The sequence below is a fragment of the Malaclemys terrapin genome, chromosome 12 (assembly GCF_027887155.1).
Source record: "Malaclemys terrapin pileata isolate rMalTer1 chromosome 12, rMalTer1.hap1, whole genome shotgun sequence".
Classification (NCBI taxonomy): Eukaryota; Metazoa; Chordata; order Testudines; family Emydidae; genus Malaclemys; species Malaclemys terrapin.
Window position 1 is genome coordinate 35525860 of NC_071516.1, and position 22647 is coordinate 35548506.

General features: G+C 44.6%; 2 pseudogenes; one reads left to right on the forward strand and one right to left on the reverse strand.

Moving 5' to 3' along the window:
* Positions 1–5080: 5080 nt before the first annotated feature.
* On the reverse strand, positions 5081–6006 carry LOC128846911 (olfactory receptor 6F1-like; annotated as a pseudogene).
* An 11344-nt stretch (positions 6007–17350) lies between these two features.
* On the forward strand, positions 17351–18793 carry LOC128846788 (apelin receptor A-like; annotated as a pseudogene).
* The last annotated feature ends 3854 nt before the right edge of the window (positions 18794–22647 follow it).

Sequence of the window (22647 nt, forward strand, 5' to 3'; positions counted from 1 at the left end):
CTTAAGTGTGGACACACACAATCGACTGTATAAAATCGATTTCTAAAAAATCGACTTCTATAAATTCGACCTAATTTCGTAGTGTAGAGATATAAAGATATATAAAGATATGGGGCAGAATGCAGTTCTTTGATTCATAGATTGTAACATCAGAAAGGACCACTGTGATCATCTAGTCTGACCTCCAGCATATCACAGGCAACAAAACTTTCCAAAAATAATTCCTAGAGCAGATCTAGGATGTATCCCATACTGTAAATTTATTGTGGATGAACATAAGGTTCAAGAAATAAACATATTTCATCTAGCCAGCTTGGTCCAGCACATCCCAAACTCCCAGCTTGTGATTTTCAAGGCTTTCTCAAGGTGTGATTTTCAGAAGGGCCTAAAGGAGTTAGGTGCTCAACTCCCATTGAATTTCAATGGGGGTTGGGCACCTGATTCCTGTAGGCTTCTTTGTGAATACCAGCCTAATGGATTCAGATGCCCAGTTACATCAATGGGAATTGGACATCTTTGAAAATCTCAACCACACGATTTGCTCAGGAAAACTGCAGTTGAGATTTTCAAAGGGGATGAAGGGAGTTAGGTGTCCAAATCCTACAGAGAGTCAATGGGCGCTAGGCGTCTAACAACCTTAGGCTCTGTCTAGCTGCGAGACCTGGAATTTTAAGTCATCACCAGATACATCAGGCCAAATTCTCCCATCATGTTCACTAAGGTAAATGGGGATTGGTTCCATTAAATCACTGGAGATCTGTGCAAAAAAAATGGAATGGCATGAGTGAATAATCAGGTCAGTCATTTGTCCTTTTAACCACACAAGTTAGGGGCTGCGTCCTGCAAATACTCAAATGGGCCTAACCCTGAAGATCCTTACTTGTGGGAATAGGCCTGTTGATGCCAGGGCTTTCACTGGGGTAAGAAATAGTTTCATGAGTAACCGCTGGTAGAGTCAGCCCACAGAATAGTTCTTAGTCAGAAAAAAAAACTTTGTCCAACATATTCAGCTGGTGTAAACTGACATAGCTTCACGAATTTACACCAGCTGGTGATCTGGATCCATTGATCTTAATGGAGCTACTGCTGATTAAAACCATCTGAGCAACTGGCCCATTGAGTTCAACAGAAATATATTAGTTTACATCAGCTGCGGATCTCACCCCTTTGACTTCAATGGGGCGATGCTAGTTTACATCAGGTTGGCGAAATGGCCCATTGAATCCAATGGAGTTAGTTCACACCAGCTGGAGATCTGGCCCCACTGATTTCATTGGAACTATGTTGATTTCCACCAGCTGGGGATCTGGCCCCGCTGATGTCAAGGTCATTATTCCTGATTTAGACCAGAAAAGGGGGAATCAGGCCCATAGACACAGATATCAAAATGTTTCAAATAATAATGCCTGATACTGTCTGAATAGGGATCTCAGATACATTAAGTGTCAGTAAGTCCAGATGGGTAAGGTGAGTGTCATGGGGCCCATCACTCACCTCTGGGCTGGTGCCTCTGCCTGGTCAACTCCTGGGATTAGCTCAAGGCCAATGCTTCCTGTCTGCGGTTTGCACACTGTCACTCTGTCTCTGCATCGTCCTGCAGCCACTCTCACAGCCTCAGGAGCTGCAGCACCCTCTTCTTGGCTTGGCTTTCTGGCCGTGTCATCATCTGTGTTTCCCCCTTCCGGGGATTAGTATTGTAGTCCAATAATCATGCCACTTCTCCAGTAGTCAGTGGGGGGGACCCAGACCCACCCATTACTCTGGGTCTTGACTCAGGGACCCTGTCAATGGCAGCCTCATGCTGCTCTCCTTGGAACTGCTCACTACTTTTCCCTGGGCCTGTTCCATGTAGCCTCTTTGCCTACTTCACCCTTACCTCACGGCCTTCAAGCTCTGCAGTGCTAGTGGCCTTCCACCTGCTGGGAGCCCAGTGTTCAGTTCATGAGCTCCAGGCAGCTACTCACCCTGCTCTGCCCTTCAGCTCCTCTTATCTGAGCTAGCTGGTCCTGGATTGGTTGGTCCCTGCAACTCCTGCCTGATTGGTTGCACCTCACCCAGCCTCCCTGGGCTGCTCGAAGGACTCATCTCTACTGCTAGCTGCTTAGTTAACTCTTTCTACACCTGAGTGGGGCCACCATCCCATCGCGGTGAGGCACAGAATCTTAACCCACAGCAAGTAGTTGGCAGTGCTGTGATGAGAACCAAAAGACTGAAAATCTTCTGATCTCATTCACTTTGGTGTCCACCTACTACATGCAGTGGATTTCCCCTGGAATTACATCAGTGTAACTAAGTAAGGCAACATGATATCTACAGTTTTAAAAAAATATAAGAAAAAGCAAAAAATCTCTGGAGTCACTAGGCCAGACTGTAATTGTCTTACTCATATGAGTAGCATCATTGACTTACATTTGATGTATATGCATTGGCTTGGTGGAATCTGATGGACAATATCAATGTTTTCTCTTAAGAATTTCTTTTTTTTAGATTGATTTAAATTTTCAAAATTATGGGGAAGCAAACAATTATTTAATGACAATATCAGAGGGGTAGCCGTGTTAGTCTGAATCTGTAAAAAGCAACAGAGGGTCCTGTGGCACCTTTGAGACTAACAGAAGTACTGGGAGCATAAGCTTTCGTGGGTAAGACCCTCACTTCTTCAGATGCACGAAAGCTTATGCTCCCAGTACTTCTGTTAGTCTCAAAGGTGCCACAGGACCCTCTGTTGCTTTTTAATGACAATAGACATTGAATATTTTTGCTTTAATGGTTTATGAAGCTTAACATATTGAATCTCAACCTCTCCTATCAAAATATGCACATTAAATATCCTTAAATCAACAAATTGCACATGTTTTTACTGTTCATTCGGTAGTCCATTTGTAACAAACCTAATTCAAAAGTCTAAACCACTGTATTTTGACTCTAATAAGTGGTCAAGCAGCATTTTTCTTACTTTGAATATCTATCATTGAAAATGTGAGGTTTACCAACACCTAGCTCCAATATGTTTTATTGTTGTTTAGGTTGCAATTTTGAAAGTCACTGAAGAGAGCTGGGCTCACAAACCCCATCAGAATGAAAGTTTCATGCCTAACTCCCTTAGGCTCATTTGAAAATGCCAATCTGATTTTAGCACCTAAATACCTTTAAGGAGTTGGGCCATAGACCCTTGACAAAAGGATGTAATAGAGTGAGAGAGAGAGGTCAGATCATGTAAAAATTTGTTAAACTACATCAGGATTACATCAATGTGACAAAGTATTGTCACAGCTTTGCAGACATGTCCAAGTCTTCTTCAAGTTTTCAGACAGTCTGATCAACATTTTTTGGAATGTAAGCAAAGTGGTGCCAATGCATGAGGAGATTAGCCAAAACTGTCAGAGTGCTAAATGTCACAAGCAACTATCTGGGTAAAATGGAGAAATACCTCTTATCAGACTTTTTTACACACAATGAGGACATGACCTGTTCTCAGTGGTGGCAGATGACAGAACAAGAAGCAATGGTCTCAAGTTGCAGTGGGGGAGGTCTAGGTTGGATATTAGGAAACACTATTTCACTAGGAGAGTGGTGAAGCACTGGAATGCTTTACCTAGGGAGGTGGTGGAATCTCCTTCCTTGGAGGTTTTTAAGGCTCGGCTTGACAAAGCCCTGGCTGGGATGATTTAGTTGGGAATTGGTCCTGCTTTGAGCAGGGAGTTGGACTAGATGACCTCCTGAGGTCCCTTCCAACACTGATATTCTATGATTCTATGATTCTATGCTTGTAAATACAGCCTGTAATGAGGCAGTGTGACCTCCTTCCGAGCCAGAGAGGGAGAAACCACCCTTTGTACTTAAGTGGGCAGAGCTAGTCCTGCTTCACCCCTCCAACCAGAAGTATGCAACCAGGACAGGAAGTATAAAGGACGGGGCCTCCCATTCAGTTGGTGCTGGGACACCGAGATAGGCAGATGGATCCTGCTCGCTCCTGGGTGCTGACCCTGCTGCTGAGCCCAGCGATGCCCTGCCCTCCAGGGAACTTGCTTCTGCCATGGACCCGCTGGGATTGCTATGGGCCACCTACCCACAAGAGCTGGAGGACACCCGCTGACCCAGGTACACCCTGAGGAGAGGAGGTGGCCCAGGGATAGCCAACCTTTGTCTGGCTACAGCTCTGCCTGAGGCCTGGTCAGCGTGTTGCAGTTGGGATCCCCGCTGACCCAGTGGTGGACTGCTTCACCACTGTTAGGGCCCTGGGTCGGGGTCCAGTGGAGTAGGGTAAGCCCAGACCCCACATGCCACTCCACTGCTGAGGTGGCAGCCTCCCCTTGCCGGGTCCAGTGGCCTGTGTTCGTGGGCCATTCGCTGGAGCTAGGACATCCGACACCTGGAGTTTGCTCAGGCTCTGCAATAAGGGCCCTGAACTAATTGACTACTGGGTTTGCGCTGTCTCTGTATCAAGAGGCCAGGGCCAATTGACCAGGGTGTTTGCACAATCCCTGCTTAAAGGGCCCAAGGGCTATAGACTCTTGACTGTTCAGCCCCTGCCTTGGGGCGAGGGCATATGGGACCCTGTGAGAACCTGTTTCTGCCTACGGGCAGAGGCTAATTGCCTATCAGAGAATTCAATCCCGTTAGGCTAGTCAGGATACTAACACCTAAATGCTAATTCCCTCCAAATACTAGTCCTAGCTCCCGATGGCGTAGTGAGATGGTGTGGCCTCCCTTCGACCTGGGGGGGCGGGGGGATGACCACCACCCGACTACACGTCCCCTTTCCGTCATTCCAGCAGTGTAAAGAGGTCTTCAAGAGCTTGAAAAATTAGTGTTATACCCACTTTAAGGCCCATTTACACTGCCAAAAGGGTCCAGAGTTGCTTTATTGTGAATGAGAAGCAGGCCCATGTAATATAGTTTCCAAACACTGGGCCAAATTCTGTATTATTATTATTACTATTATTATTATTATTATTATTATTAGTTTATTTGGATAACCAGATAAATGTATTTAATAGTGGTATGTTTTGATGTTTCACTTGATTTTTCCCTTGCTGCCTGCCTAAATTAATGATATCCAGGTCATTGAACAATCATGTCATGTCCTACTGAAAGACTTTATCATGACTTCTTTGACATCTTTGTTTCTTAGAGTGTAAATGAAAGGGTTAAGCAATGGTGTCACAATAGTATTGAAGACAGAGACCATTTTGTTCATGTCCAGTGAGTTCTGTTTAGAAGGCTTGACGTACAGAAAGATGGAGCAGCTGTACAACATAACCACAATGGTGAGATGGGCAGAGCAAGTGGAAAAGGCCTTTTCCCGGCCTTGGGCAGATGGGATTCTCACAATGGTGGAGATAATGTGAATGTAGGAGCCAAGGGTGACTGCACAGGACCCCAGAACGACAATAAGGAAAGAGCAATATACACCATTTCAACCAGGTGTGTGTCTGTGCAGGAGAGCGCTATCCAAGAATCTATGTCACAGAAGAAATGGTTGATGACTGTAGGGCCACAGAAGGACAACCTGGTGATCAGAAACATCAGCACAGAAAGAGTCAGGAAACCACCTACCCATGAGCCAAGGGCCAACTGAGTGGACAAGGTGCTGTTCATGATGGAGTGATAGCGCAATGGGTGGCATATGGCCAAATAGCGATCATAGGCCATGACTGCCAGGAGTAGAAATTCAGTGCAGCCTAGGGAGAAAACAAAGTACATCTGCAGGAGGCAACTGGGGAAGGAGATAGTTTTGCTTTGTGACATGAGATTGGCAAGAATTTTGGGAATGTAGGCTGTGGTGACCCAGATCTCCAGGAAGGAGAGATTGCAGAGGAAGTAGTACATAGGGGTGTGGAGGCAACGGTGGGTCCACACTAAGGATATGATGGTGGTGTTTCCTTTGAATGTCAGGAGGTATATTAACAAGAATATCATGAAGAGTGAGATCTGCAAATACCGAGAGCCAGGGAACCCAAGCAGAATAAATTCCTTCACATTGGTTTGATTTCCCTTCACCATTGGGGCCAGGTTTTGTACCTGCCAAAATACATGAAACTGTAAAGGGAAGACAAAGAAATAATAGGTGATATTGTTAGAGCCATATCATTGTTGATAGACAATGAAGTGAGCAGTCACATATATATCTGGATGCTGAACAGAACTTGTATGGTGTAGTGCACATGTATAAAATCATAGAAGATTAGGGTTGGAAGAGACCTCAGGAGGTCATCTAGTCCAACCCCCTGCTCAAAGCTCTCAATGGGAGCCCAGAGCCCTCAGCATATTGTCGGCTCAGAGCATTAGACAGAGATGGGCATCCATTCCACTCCCAGACCTGGAAACAGAACCCTGATTTCCTGTTCCTTCGTCTGAGCTCCTCCTCACCCAGAGCCTGAAACCACACCCAAGAGTCCTATATTTCATATATTTTCAAAAAAGACTACTGATTTGGGGTGCCTCTGTTTTGGGATGTCTGCTTTGAGACATCTTAAAGGGGCCTGCCGCTAGTGTGCAACTTGGTCCCCAACCCTAACACCGAAAAGGACAATCTGCTGTTGCTGTTCATGATACCCTCATATTTGACTTATGCCTCCTTTGACCAATTGTAACTGTGATGGTACCACAGATTGACAGATTCCATTCACCTCTAACTTCAGTCATAGTTTATATTAATAAATAGTTCATGAAGGATTAGTAATTGATGTTTTCATAAATGCTTAAGGCAATTTGTACTGAGTTCTCTGGTCAAAATATGTTGCTTATAAATCTGATTTACAGCCATTTGTAAAACTTTATATTGATGTGCTTATAACCATCTGGGACATATAATGCTCATGTCTCTAACATACTATTATTATTGTTATTATTATTATTATTACTACTACTACTACTATTATTTGGTCTATGCAATCCGGTCAAGCCAAGCCAGAGCGTTCTTATTAACAATGTTCAAGGCATGAAGACCTCCAGGAAATTGAGTCATTTTGCAGTCCTCAACAATATGAGTCATGGTTTGTGGCTGCCTACAATGACATAATGCACTGTCTCTAAAACGCTACTGAAATTCCGCTGCAGTATCAATTCCATGTCTGGTATGAAATCGCTTCAGAAGGCTCCATTGTCTTTGTGGTAAATCAAACCCTGGTTGACATTGAGTGTGGTCTGAGACAAGATAATTGTTTGTCACTTTCTCTGTGGACCATGAAGCTTGCCACACGTCCTCTTTCATAAATCCCTCACCCAGAAAATGTATTCACAATGGGCAACGTGAGGGCAGATGACCATGTGGTAGACGAAACAAGTATTTAATTAACGGTATATGTGGTATAACATATATATAATCTATTAATCATTTATAGGAAGGCTGGACAGAATTTTTTAAATAATTTCAGCACATAATATCAATGTTTATTTTAAAGCATTTTTTCCTAATTTTAGCTATTTAAATTTTCACACTTGTGCCAAATTATGAGAAGGGGTACAGACAATGGGTGGGTCAGACAATAATTATTTAATGCCTGTAAATGTTGAGTTTCACATATTTAAAGCTTTATGACCCTTAAAACACAAACTGTCAACATCACATGTCAAAATACACAAAGTAAATAGTGTTAATCAAATTCTAATAAGTTCTCAGGCAGCATTTTCTTGACTTTGCCTACCTATAAATTTAGATGATTATCAATGGAAATATTTTATCGGTTTGTGTGTGTAAGGTAAAATTGACGTTTATTCACATTTAGCAATAAAAATCTAATCCTGCGAAGCCGATTTATAAAGCATTTATAAATGGTACCCTAATATAAAGTTTGACCCCATTTTCTTCAGTTTAATGACTCTTCTGCAAACTTCACTGTCTTCAGGATATTTTCACGAACGTAACTGATGTAAACTTAGTAAATAATTATGTTGATGATACAGAAGATGGAAGGGAATCCATGTCCTCCTTTCTGAGCTGTACTGACTGCAGAACTACTTCTTTTCTTTTCGGCAATTTTTTTCTCTCTCTAAAATGATCAGATCTGATTCAGAGTAAACAGTGGGGAAGATGGTTTTATTTTGGAAAGTGTAGAGACTGCATTATTTGCAAACCCAACATTATTCTGCAAGACAACAAGATGGTGAAACTGATCAGAAAGTGACTATAAGCACTTGTGAAATTGTCTAATCTGTTTTTATACTGGAGTGTGGAGACACACGCAGAAACATGGGCTGGCATTCTCAAAGAAGCTTGAGGGAATTAGGCACCTCACACCACTGAATTTCAATGGAATTTATGCACCAAACTCCTTTAGAATCCAATGAAAATTCTAACCTAAACCCTCCTCTCCCACCCCAGCACAAACAATGAAAAGAAAATCAGGCTGAAAAATTTGTTCCGTTTAAGGAACAAATATTAACTTGAATGCTAGTAATAATAATAAAAACAACACATTTTCATTTCAATTAAATTGGTGTAACTGCTAAGTATTCTGGGAAGGTACTTGAAGAATTTTCAAAATATACTCACTGTGTTTGTAGCAAACCTGTGGATGTATCCTGAATTGGAAAAAAAACAAACAAACATTTGATATCACATCATAAGTGAAGAAAGTGATGTTTTAGCACTGTCAGAAAACCAAAACCAGTCAATCTGCTTCTCTAACACACACTTCTTTTGAAACTTGTCAAAAGGTTCAAGCACTCAGCCTGCCCTATTGGAGTCAAACATCCAATATCTTAATAGATTGTAGGCACATCACATTGTAATTGAAAACCGAACTATCTATATCTTATATGCTTAGGTTTTCCTGTATGCTCTATTCAGGCAAAATAACAGTTTTCGACTCAGGAAAGCTGATTTAATCTGCTCAGAGGCAGCCTTGGGACATGATCTACAGAGAAATTCACAGACTTTCTCCTGAGCTTTGGGGTGGATTGCTTGTGAAGTCATTAAATAAATAACTCAAGGGCCAGGCCTCAGAGAAGCTGGCTGTAATTCCCACATGTCTGTATGGGTGTTGTGAACTCACACATTTTCCTACATAGAGTTCCCCTGCACTAAATTCTGAGCAACGTCTTCATGCTCTTGCTTCATGTCAAACCTCCATCCATTATTCTTATATCTTGTCCCAAACAGAGTGGGCTGAATAACAGAGCACAGTGGGACAGCCAAAGAATAGCAATAATACTTAGCTCTTACACTGGGCTTTAAATCAGTAGATCTCAAAGCATTTTACCAAGGAAGGCAGGATTCCGATTTCACAGCTGGGGAAACTGAAGCACAGAAATGGGACCAATCACATTGGAATGAGTGAAAGGGGAATCAGCCTTACAGACTGCAGTGGAGTTGCTCCTGATTTACATAGGGTTGAGTGAGGAGACAATCAGACATATTGAATTCAGCAATTCATAGATATTAAAGCCAGAATGTACCGTTATGATCTGACCTCCTGTATCACCACAGTCAGGGAATTCCCCCCCATGATTCCTACAAGCCCCTAACTTCAGTTTGAGCAACAGCATCTCTTTTAGAAGAGACATCCAATCCTCATTTAAAGACTTCAAGCGATGGAGATCTTGCCACATCCATTATAAGTTGTTCCAGTGGTTAGTTACCTGCATGGTGCAAAATGTGCTTATTTCCAGGTTGAATTGGGTCTCATACTGCTTTTGTTCACTAGATTAAGGACACCTCTACTATTAGAAATATTTTCCTTTGACAGGTACGTAGCACTAGATTGTCAAAGGTATTTGACAAATCTAAAAATGAAGATGGGAACCTATTGACATTCTCAAACGTGCTGAGGCAAGTTAGGATCCTAACTCCCATTTGACTCAATGTCAGTGAGGTGTTTTTTTAAAATCTACGCTATGTCTAGCTGCATCCTGACACAAGGAAGAAAGGAGAGCAGCAGAATACAGACCCTGGACTTCAGAAAAGCAGACTTTGACTCCCTCAGGGAACAGATGGGCAAGATCCCCTGGGAGAATAACATGAAGGGCAAAGGGGTCCAGGAGAGCTGGCTGTATTCTGTATTTTAAAGAATCTTTATTGTGGTTGCAGGAACAAACCATCCCGACGTGTAAAAAGAATTGTAAATATGGCAGGCGACAAGCTTGGCTTAACAGTGAAATCCTTGCTGACCTTAAACGCAAAAAAGAAGCTTACAAGAAGTGGAAGATTGGACAAATGACCAGGGAGGAGTATAAAAATATCGCTCAGGCATGCAAGAGTGAAATCAGGAAGGCCAAATCGCACTTGGAGTTGCAGCTAGCAAGAGATGTTAAGAGGAACAAGAAGGGTTTCTTCAGGTATGTTAGCAACAAGAAGAAAGTCAAGGAAAGTGTGGGCCCCTTACTGAATGAGGGAGGCAACCTAGTGACCGAGGATGTGGAAAAAGCTAATGTACTCAATGATTTTTTGCCTCTGTCTTCACAAACAAGGTCAGCTCCAAGACTGCTGGACTGGGCAGCACAGTATGGGGAGGAGGTGACCAGCCCTCCGTGGAGAAAGAAGTGGTTCTGGACTATTTAGAAAAACTGGATGAGCACAAATCCATGGGGCTGGATGTGCTGCATCCGAGGGTGCTAAAGGAGTTGGCGGATGTGATTGCGGAGCCATTGGCCATTATCTTTGAAAACTCATGGCAATCGGGGGAGGTCCCGGATGACTGGAAAAAGGCTAATGTAGTGCCCATCTTTAAAAAAGGGAAGAAGGAGGATCCGAGGAACCACAGGCCAGCCAGCCTCACCTCAGTCCCTGGAAAAATCATGGAGCAGGCCCTCAAGGAGTCAATTATGAAACACTTAGAGGAGAGGAAAGTGATCAGGAACAGTCAGCATGGATTCACCAAGGGGAAGTCGTGCCTGACTAACCTAATTGCCTTCTATGAGGAGATATCTGGCTCTGTGGATGAGGGGAAAGCAGTGGATGTGTTATTCCTTGACTTTAGCAAAGCTTTTGATACGGTCTCCCACGGTATTCTTGCCACCAAGTTAAAGAAGTATGGGCTGGATGAATGGACTGTAAGGTGGTTAGAAAGCTGGCTAGATCGTTGGGCTCAACGGGTAGTGATCAATGGCTCCATGTCTAGTTGTCAGCCGGTTTCAAACGGAGTGCCCCAAGGGTCGGTCCTGGGGCCGGTTTTGTTTAATATTTTTATTAATGATCTGGAGGATGGTGTGGACTGCACTCTCAGCAAGTTTGCAGTTGACACTAAACTGGGAGGCGTGGTAGATATGCTGGAGGGTAGGGATCCGATACAGAGGGACCTAGACAAATTGGAGGATTGGGCCAAAAGAAACCTGATGAGGTTCAACAAGGACAACTGTGGAGTCCTGCACTTAGGACGGAAGAATCCTATGCACTGCTACAGACTAGGGACCGAATGGCTAGGTAGCAGTTCCCCTTTATTTGACATTGGTGAGGCCTCATCTGGAGTACTGTGTCCAGTTTTGGGTCCCACACTACAAGAAGGATGTGGAAATATTGGAAAGAGTCCAGCGAAGGGCAACAAAAATGATTAGGGGTCTGGAGCACATGACTTATGAGGAGAGGCTGAGGGAACCGGGATTGTTTAGTCTCCAGAAGAGAAGAATGAGGGGGGATTTGATAGCTGCTTTCAACTACCTGAGGGGGGGTTCCAAAGAGGATGGAGCTCGGCTGTTCTCAGTGGTGGCAGATGACAGAACAAGGAGTAATGGTCTCAAGTTGCAGTGGGGGAGGTCTAGGTTGGATATTAGGAAACACTATTTCACTAGGAGAGTGGTGAAGCACTGGAATGCTTTACCTAGGGAGGTGGTGGAATCTCCTTCCTTGGAGGTTTTTAAGGCCCGGCTTGACAAAGCCCTGGCTGGGATGATTTAGTTGGGAATTGGTCCTGCTTTGAGCAGGGGGTTGGACTAGATGACCTCCTGAGGTCCCGTCCAACCCTGATATTCTATGATTCTATGATCTTTAGGCACCTAAATCCTTTACAGAGCTGACCGTTATAAACCATGTTCAAGCCACCTCTTTGGTAAACTAATAGATTGAACTTCAAGGAATAACTGTTGTTTTACACTAAGACCATAAGAATGGCCAAACTGGGTTAGACCAATGGTCCCTCTAGCCCAACATCCGGTCTTCTGACAGTGACCAATGCCAGATTCTTCTGAAGGAGTGAAAAGAACAGGGCAATTATTGAGTGATCCATCTGACATAGTCAAATCCCAGCTTCTGGCAGTCAGAGACTTAGGGACATCCAGAGCATGGGGATGTGTCCTTGACCATCTTGGCTAATAGCCATTGATGGCTCTATCTTCTAATTGATATAAGTGAAAACAGAACTGGTGGAACCAGAGGCCCATCTGGTGCCATTCAGGAGAGCTATCATGATGTAAACCAGTGAAGGGTCTGGCTAGTGTATAACATTACAGAACACTCCTGTAACAGGGAGAAGCAAGTTGTGCCATGTCAAGCATATGAGGGAGAAAGTGTGCCTTGCAGAGACGTCTGAGAAACTGGGGAAAATGTTCACAAGTGTCTGAAAGCCAGATGTTTAAAGGTAGTTTGGCACCCCACTGAAATCCATAGGAATTAGGTGAATAATCTGCCTAGGTGTTCCTGTAAATCCCTCAAGACATCTAGCTGCATTTTCAAATGCTGAATCACCTTTGTTGCTTTTGAATATTTTAACCGCAAGGCTTACCAGGATGAAACAGAGAATCTTGTGTTGCAAGTTCAGCCAGAATTATGCTACAGGGATAATTCCCTGTACAGCCCTTTAAGACCAGAGATTGCGGGGAGTTGCAGGCTCCGGACAGGGCACATGATGTAATTTGGGTTAGCTGACAAAGGATCATGTGACTATCACCCTGGAGACTATAGAAGGAAAGACCCTGAGTCCAGTCCTTCCATGGGGACCTAGCAGAAGACTGATAGAGTAGCTGTGAAGAGGTAACTACTTTTTTCCCACACAAAACATTGTAATATCAGAAAATGTGGCTTAGTTAAAATCAAAGTTTTCCACCGGAAAATGTCAATTATGACAAAATATCTCAATTTTCTGTTGGAAAATTAAAAGTATATATTTAATTAAGTTGGAGATTAAAAATATTTCCAAAGGTCAAATTGAAGCAAAATATTTCATTTTTAAATAAGGGTTTGATTTTTTAAAATTGACATATTGACTTAAATTAAGACCGAGAAGGGGTGGGAGGGGAAACAGAGATGAAGGGAAAGGGCAAGTGACTTGCCCAAGGTCCACACTGCAGGTCAGTGGCGGCATTGGGAACAGGATCCAGGTGTCCTGAGTCCTGGCCTTGTGCTCTAGTCAGAAGCCCACAATTCCTGCCACAGCAGAACATCTGGATGGGCAGAAAATTGTAAAGGGGGTTGCACTTACAGTTGCAATAATTATTTGTCTTGCTATGTCCCCTAGAGGTATCTCTACACAACCCGTGGAAGTGAGCCTCCAAGCTCAGGTCGACAGTCTTGGTCTTGCGCTACTGCACTAAAAATAGATGTTGCAGCCCGAACTGGAGTTTGGGCTCTGAAGTGTACAGAAAGGGGGTGGGCTTCAGAGCTCCAGCCCTAGGTGGAACATGTGCACTGTTATTTTAACATGGTAGCATGAGCCCTGTGAGCCTCAGTCTGTCGACCTGGGCTCTGAGTCTTGCTGCCATAGCCTGTGTAGACATAGCCCAGGAGCACCAGTCATAGACCAAGACCCTGTTCTAATAGGCACTGTACAAATGCAGAACAGAGAGAAGGTCCCTGCTCCAGAGCGTTCAATGTAAGTAGTCACTCTGAAGCTATACCTCTGATGACTTATTAATGCTGATTCTTGTAGCTAAACACTCCACATCCCAAGGGATTCGATGGCAGCTCAGTGACTAATTCCTTTAATCTCAACCATACCCCCTTTTGATTGGTGTATACATTTTGTGCTGCCCCTCTTCACAGGGGTGAATTTCAGCTTAAGTGGAAAACTCGCCACAGTATCTGAATGCATTCAAGACATTAGTGAACTATCGGAACAACCTATTCAGGATTGTGGCGGATTCTCCATCACTGACAGTTTTTAAATCAAGAGTAGATTTTTTTTTGTTTCTAAATGTTCTGCTTTAGGAATTATTTTGGGGCATTTCTCAGGCCTCTTTTATTGAGGAGTTCAGACTGGACGGGCCCTTCTGGCCTTGGAATCTATGAATTTATGGGAGAAGAGCATGAAAAGACAGTTAATTTGGACAGGTGGGATTTTGAAGTCACCTGAGAGATTCAGGGCACCCATTTCCTATTACTGGGAACTGAACATCTATATCCCACAAAACCTCTAAACAGGTCCTATGTGGTAGTGCAGTAATGCATAGGCCTTGGGCGGGCCCACTGGATGAGGGTGAATTTCACCCAGTAGGGAATAGACAAGACTTGAGTGTAATTAATAGAAATAAGACTCATTGAGGATGAACATCTGGGACTGCCTGCTGTCAGAGACAGGATACCGGAATTGATGGACAATGGTCTGGTCCAGTCTGGCGATTCTAAGGCACCTGTACTGGCAGGGCCGGCTCTAGGTTTTTTTGCCGCCCCAAGCAAAAACAGTTTTGGCTGCCCCCCATTTCCCTCCTTTTTGGCTTTTACACTTGTTTGCACTTTTCAATTTTGTTTTGTTTTGTTTTTGGACTGTTTAAAATTAAAAAAAAAAATGAAAACAGAGAATTTGTAGTTAGTGAAATAAAACAATTTCCTACTAGTGTACTCATTTTATTTTAACAAAATCACAATTACAAACAATTTGGGTTCAACTGTAATGAAAAATGTTAGTGTCTTCTAGTGTGCCCAGTTGCTCATAAATGTGTGTGAAGGAATGAGTGGGTGTGCTGTGAAGGGTGGATTTGTTTGGTTGTGTTGGGAGATGAATGTGTGTGTTATGATCTGTGTGTTATATTAAGAACATAAGAAGATAAGAAAGGCTGTACCGGGTCAGACCAAAGGTCCATCTAGCCCAATATCCTGTTTACCGACAGTGGCCAATGCCAGGTGCCCCAGAGGGAGTGAACCTAACAGGCAATGATCAAGTGATCTCTCTCCTGCCATCCATCTCCACCCTCTGACAGACAGAGGATAGGGACAACAATCCTTACCCGTCCTGGCTAATAGCCATTAATGGACTTAACCACCATGAATTTATCCAGTTCTCTTTTAAACTCTGTTATAGTCCTAGCCTTCAGAACCTCCTCAGGTAAGGAGTTCCACAAGTTGACTGTGCGCTGCGTGAAGAAGAACTTCCTTTTATTTGTTTTAAACCTGCTGCCTATTAATTTCATTTGATGACCCCTAGTTCTTGTATTATGGGAATAAGTAAATAACTTTTCCTTATCCACTTTCTCCACATCACTCATGATTTTATATACCTCTATCATATTCCCCCTTAGTCTCCTCTTTTCCAAGCTGAAGAGTCCTAGCCTCTTTAATCTCTCCTCATATGGGACCCGTTCCAAACCCTTAATCATTTTAGTTGCCCTTTTCTGAACCTTTTCTAGTGCCAGTATATCTTTTTTGAGATGAGGAGACCACATCTGTACGCAGTATTCGAGATGAGGGTGTACCATTGATTTATATAAGGGCAATAATATATTCTCAGTCTTATTCTCTATCCCCTTTTTAATGATTCCTAACATCCTGTTTGCTTTTTTGACCGCCTCTGCACACTGCGTGGACATTTTCAGAGAACTATCCACGATGACTCCAAGATCTTTTTCCTGACTTGATGTAGCTAAATTAGCCCCCATCATATTGTATGTATAGTTGGGGTTATTTTTTCCAATGTGCATTACTTTACATTTATCCACATTAAATTTCATTTGCCATTTTGTTGCCCAATCACTTAGTTTTGTGAGATCTTTTTGAAGTTCTTCACAGTCTGCTTTGGACTTAACTATCTTTAGCAGTTTAGTATCATCTGCAAACTTTGCCACCTCACTGTTTACCCCTTTCTCCAGATCATTTATGAATAAGTTGAATAGGATCGGTCCGAGGACTGACCCTTGGGGAACACCACTAGTTACCCCTCTCCATTCTGAGAATTTACCATTAATTCCTACCCTTTGTTCCCTGTCTTTTAACCAGTTCTCAATCCATGAAAGGACCTTCCCTTTTATCCCATGGCAGCTTAATTTACGTAAGAGCCTTTGGTGAGGGACCTTGTCAAAGGCTTTCTGGAAATCTAAGTACACTATGTCCACTGGATCCCCCTTGTCCACATGTTTGTTGACCCCTTCAAAGAATTCTAATAGATTAGTAAGACATGATTTCCCTTTACAGAAAGCATGTTGACTATTGCTCAACAGTTTATGTTTTTCTATGTGTCGGACAATTTTATTCTTAACTATTGTTTCGACTAATTTGCCCGGTACAGATGTTAGGGTTACCGGTCTGTAATTGCCGGGATCACCTCTAGAGCCCTTTTTAAATATTGGCATTACATTAGCTAACTTCCAGTCATTGGGTACAGAAGCTGATTTAAAGGACAGGTTACAAACCTTAGTTAACAGTTCCGCAGGGATATCAGGGTATGTGCTGTGTATGGGTACGTAGGGGGGGAATATGAGGGTATGTGGTGTGTGTGGGTGTGTTATGAGCATTTGTGTTGTGTGTATGTGTGCGATTTCCCAAGGTTGTGTATGTAAGACCTCCCCATGGCAGAATGTGTGTGTGTGTGTGTGTGAGAGAGAGAGAGAGAGTCAGTCTAAAGGACAGTGTGTGTGTGTGACTCCTGTGGCTGTGTGTGTGTGTGTATGAGCACAGCATGCTATTATTGTTGGTGTGGGTATGTGCACTGGTTTTAGTGTGTGTGCACATTCTGTGTGTGTGTTTGTGTGTGTGCGTGTGTGTGTGTTTGTACTGTTCTTGCTGCAGTTTGTATGTGCCTGCTGTTGCTGCTGTGTGTGTCTGTGGATGTGCGCTGTTATTGCTGGGGTGTGCAGTTCCATCGGCACTGAATGGGGCTCTCTCTCTCTCTTCCTCTGCCACTGGCCCATGGCTCCCTTGGTGTGGGGTCTGGAGCGATTCCACTCGCCCCCCAACCCAAGCAAATAGGAGTCCCCCCTTGTTCCCTTTCTGTCTCTCTTCAAGCTTCGCTCTGTGCTGGGAGGCAGGGGGTGGGGGTACTCTGGAAGGGGTTGGAGAAGTGATATGCCTTGGTCAGGGGCTGGGATTCTGGACCGGGGTGTGCCTGGGGCAGAGGGCAGGACCCTGGCCCAGGACAGTCCGGCCCCCAGCGGGCTGGGCTGGCAGAGCGACAGCCGGGGATGGGTCTCTGGGTGTGCTGCAGGGGGTGGGGGGCAGTGGCGGGAGCCCCCTTTATAGGTGGCGGGCGGCGGGGTGCAGTGCGGGGCCATGAAGGATGTGGCTGTGGACCCGCTGTGGGGTGAGCCCTACTATTACTATGGGGAGGTAAATGAGAGCAGGCCGGTTGCGCAGTGCGAGTGGCCGGCGGACTGGGAGATGTCCTTCTCGCTGCTGCCCATGCTCTACATGCTTGTCTTCATGCTGGGGCTGTCGGGCAATGGGCTGGTGATCTTCACCGTGTGGCGGGGTCTGTGGGCCAAGTGCCGCTCCGCCGACATCTACATTGGCAACCTCGCGCTGGCCGACCTGGCCTTCATAGTGACCCTGCCACTGTGGGCCGCCTACACGGTGCTGTGCTTCCACTGGCCCTTTGGCTCGGCACTGTGCAAGCTCAGCAGCTACCTGGTGCTCCTCAACATGTTCGCCTCCACCTTCTGCCTGGGCTGCCTCAGCTTCGAGAGCTACTAGGCCATCATGTGCTCGCTCCTGCACTCCTGGCCCATATGCCTCCACGCTGCTCTCACTGGCTGCGCTCTGGCTGCTGGCTGGCCTGCTGGCCCTGCCCGCCCTGCTGCTGCGCAACACACAGCCCAGCCCGGCCGACAACCGGAATGTCGCCCCTGAAAATGTGCCGCCCCAAGCACGTGCTTGCTTTGCTGGTGCCAAGAGCTGGTCCTGTGTACTGGTTCTGTAGATCCCAGCCTGCATTGTCAAATGACACCACCCAGGGACTGTACTGGAGTAAACAGAGATGCGGGCTGGTATTTTAAAAGGAGGCCAAAGGGAGTTAGGTGTACAACTCCCACTGAAGTACAATGGCATTTGAGTGCCAAACTCCATTAGACTTCTTTGAAAATCCCACCAGGAGCAAACCTGCTGGCTCAGTTCCAGGCACTGTGTTAACCCCCAGTGCAACAGCCATACTCCCTCCAGCACAGGACAGGAGGGGTAATATCCTGAGTTAGGAGGGGATCTGCAAGTTGCATGAGAGCAGCTTCAGCAGCCTGAGAACTGGCTGCTGAGGAAAGGCCGGATAGCAGAACCCTTAGAGTTGGGGGCTCTAGGGCTGTAGGGATTGAGAGCCTGAGAACTGCTGCTGCCGGGAGCTGGTTTGAGAACCCCTGGTTTAACATAATCAGTATTTTTCATATACTTGAGTGGTCCAAAATTAGGGTGAAAATTGGTAAAAAAAAAATAGCAGGGCCTTTGTATTTGATAGTGTTACTGTGTGTGTGTATGCATATTTTGTGGGGGGGCCTTTGTGTGAACCGCCTTATGTGGAATATGCTTGTGTGTGCATGCTTTGTGTATTTCTGCATTGTGTGTGTATCTCTGTGTGTGTCCTTCTGCCTGCTTGTGTAATACTGTGTGTGTGTTGGGAAATGAATTCTTGGTTAGTATTTGTGTGAGTTGTAATTTTCTGTGTAACAGATGGCTGAAGGCAGACCCTCAGCTGGTGTAAGTGAAAGTAGCTCCACTGTGGACAACTGAGTTAGGTGGTGAAAACGAGTGTGAGGATCTAGCCTGATGTTCCAAATGTCTCCCCGATTGCTCCTCTGTACCACTGATGTCCAGGCACAATGGTTCTCCACAGAGCAGCCCCTTCAACTGACTGATGCTAAATGCACCCCTGACTGAGACATCCATGGGGAAAATCATGGGAGACAGGAGAGATTCCAGAAGACTGGAAAAGGACAAATATAGTGCCCATCTATAAAAAGGGAAATAAAAACAACCCAGGAAACCACAGACGAGTTAGTTTAACTTCTGTGCCAGGGAAGGTAATGGAGCAAGTAATTAAGGAAATCATCTGCAAACACTTGAAAGGTGGTAAGGTGATAGGGAATAGCCAGAATGGATTTGTAAAGACAAATCATGTCAAACCAATCTGATAGCTTTCTTTGATAGGATAACGAGTCTTGTGGATAAGGGAGAAGCGGTGGATGTGGTATACCTAGACTTTAGTAAGGCATTTGATATGGTCTCGCATGATATTCTTATCAATAAACTAGGCAAATACAACTTAGATGGGGCTACTATAAGGTGGGTGCATAACTGGCTGGATAACCATACTCAGAGAGTAGTTATTAATGGCTCCCAATCCTGCTGGAAAGGTATAACAAGTGGAGTTCCGCAGGGGTCCGTTTTGGGACCGGCTTCATTCAATATCTTCATCAACAACTTAGATATTGGCATAGAAAGTATGCTTATTAAGTTTGCAGATGATATCAAACTGGGAGGGATTGCAACTGCTTTGGAAGATAGGGTCATAATTCAAAATGATCTGGACAAATTGGAGAAATGGTCTGAGGTAAACAGGATGAAGTTTAATAAAGACAAATGCAAAGTTCTCCAATTTGGAAGGAACAACCAGTTTCACACATACAGAATGGGAAGAGACTGGCTAGGAAGGAGTATGGCAGAAAGGGATCTAGGGGTTATAGTGGACCACAAGCTAAATATGAGTCAACAGTGTGATGCTGTTGCAAAAAAATCAAACATGATTCTGGGATGTATTAATAGGTTTGTTGTGAACAAGTCACGAGAAGTCATTCTTCAGCTCTACTCTGCGCTGGTTATGCCTCAACTGGAGTATTGTGTCCAGTTCTGGGCACCGCATTTCAAGAAAGATGTGAAGAAATTGGAGAGGGTCTAGAGTAGAGCAACAAGAATGATTAAAGGTCTAGAGAACATGACCTATGAAGGAAGGCTGAAAGAATTGGGTTTGTTTAGTTTGGAAAGAGAAGACTGAGAGGGGACATGATAGCAGTTTTCAGGTATCTAAAAGGGTGTCATAAGGAGGAGGGAGAAAACTTGTTCACCTTAGCCTCTAAGGATAGAACAAGAAGCAATGGGCTTAAACTGCAGCAAGGGAGGTCTAGGTTGGACATTAGGAAAAAGTTCCTAACTGTCAGGGTGGTTAAACACTGGAATAAATTGCATACGGAGGTTGTGGAGCTCCATCTCTGGAGATATTTAAGAGTAGGTTAGATAAATGTCTATCAGGGATAGTCTGGACAGTATTTGGTCCTGCCATGAGGGCAGGGGACTGCCCTTGATGACCTCTCGAGGTCCCTTCCAGTCCTAGAATCTATGAATCTATGAATCTGCATCACTGGCAGCAATTGTTTATTGCCACGTTCTTGCAGCTCTGTCCAGGCCGCTCTGTGAATCACTTGGTGGTCTCAGCCTAATCCACAGCAGCAACGGGCCTGAATGATGCTTCCTGGACTTCAGGATCTGAGACAAAATACTCAGTGATGAGTCTCAGAATCCAGAATTGAATTTCACAGCCCTGCCCATTCAGCCCTGCCCTTAGTTGGCCAATCAGCCACATGTGGACCACACCAATTGGCCTCCATCCTGGCAAGTTCAGAAGCCACATGAAGGGACAATAGACATGGAGTGTGAACAAGCTTCTGGGTTCTGACCCATAGAAATGAGTGCCTTGGGGCACTTATGGAGCACACTGCCTTATGTGGGGTGGGGGACAAGACAGAGAGCATGCATATGTATCCCCACTGATCTACCTAATCATCTCTTTATCCAACTATCCATCCATTCAACTGTCCATCTGTATAATCATCTGTCCATCCATCTAATTGTCTTGCTGTCTGTCCTTCAAGATGTCTGTCCATTTTTTCCTCCTCCTGCTATTTGTTCATCCAAGTATCTACCCCTTGGTCAGGTTCATTGTCTGTCTACACTTCTGTGAATCTGCCTTCCAAGCTGTTCATCTGTCTAATCATCTCTCGCTGCACCTGACTAAATGTGTTTACACTCTATCTATCTATCTATCTATCTATCTATCTATCTATCTATCTATCTATCTATCTATCTATCTATCTATCGCTGAAGGATCCTTCCCTGTGGAAGTGGACTTCAGTGGGCAGGGGCTGCTGAGTGGGGACATGTCACAGTCACAGGCACTAAATTCAATTTACAGATATAACCTGGTATTTGGTAACTAAGGAATATTCCTTCTCATGCTGTGTGCTGCTAATTTCACAGGCAAAGCAAGTGGGAATTGGAGCTGACAAGAGGCTGGCAGTGTGACTGTAACACTGCTAAGGACAGCAGTGGCAAGGGGATAGACTGTAATAAGTGCTATCTTGGTCCCTGATGGCTGATGAGAGAAGTGGCAATGAATGGTCTGTCCATGGTGCAAAAGGTGCTTGACCTTAGGGATGCAGCTGATTCTATAGGTCTAATCACAGATTTGCTGTGACAGATCCCCAGTTTGAAGGAACACAGATCAGTTTCCTTTGGAACATGTTAATTTCACTGATGCTTTGCTTAGATAAAAATAATTCAAAAAATAATTTAAAAAATCCTGCTTCATTATGTGCTTGTTAAAACCACCCCAGTTAGCAACACTCCTATTAAAAAGAAATCCCTCCAGTTAGCCATGCAGCACCTGTGACTCTAGAGAGATTTAAAAGAGGACACAATGGTCATTAAAAGTTCACGTGCCTTAATCAGCACTCAGGAATGTTAAACCCAGCTGAGACCTGGGCACTGCCTGGAGATTTAACAAACCTCTGAAGGTTCTGCCAGTGGTAGAAAAAGTTACTTGTTATTTTAATGGGTCCGTCGAGGGCCATTAGACTGGAAACACTGTTGGTAAATGCAGGTTGCAGCAACAGTCCCATTGGGGCTGATTAGAAGAGAAAGTCAAAGGCACTGATTGAAGTTAGACAAAAGAAGGGATGAGTCTGTTCCTATGGCAAGTAGCCCCCAGTGGTTAAAGCGAAATGGTCAAGCCCTTCACTCCCAGCCCCTGTGAACAGCAATCCCTTCCTTCATAAATTCCATCAGACCCCCACAGAGTGAGGGAATGCAAGGGGAGGAGGGATGGCTGCAATGAAACTGGCATGTAAACAAATCTGATTCCCACTTGGTTAGCCAAGGCAGCACAGCCCAGGTGTGGGGAGAAAGAGGCAATTTCAGATTTCTAGGTCTCAGGGATGGAGCTCAGCCAACATATCTGGGTTGTGACAGGCCTTGCTGTGCTACCCATGCACCTCAGCTCTGCCAGTGTCCCTCATTCCGAACCCACAGCCCCTTCCACTGTTCCATCTTTGGGTTCACACACGCACAGTTCTGTCATTGACCGAGTCCCAGTCTGTAGCTCCCTGGTATCCCAGCCCTGGGCTACCCCACACACATCTCAGCTGAAGTCCATTATTCCTAACACACAATCCCTCTGGTATCCCAGTGTTAGCTTCCTTCACTGCTTTGGTGACATGCCTCAGTCCTGACTTACATCACTTCTACTATTCCTGTCCACAAACTGTGGCCCCAGGTCGGCCAATGAACTACACCCCCACCCCTATTATTGCTGT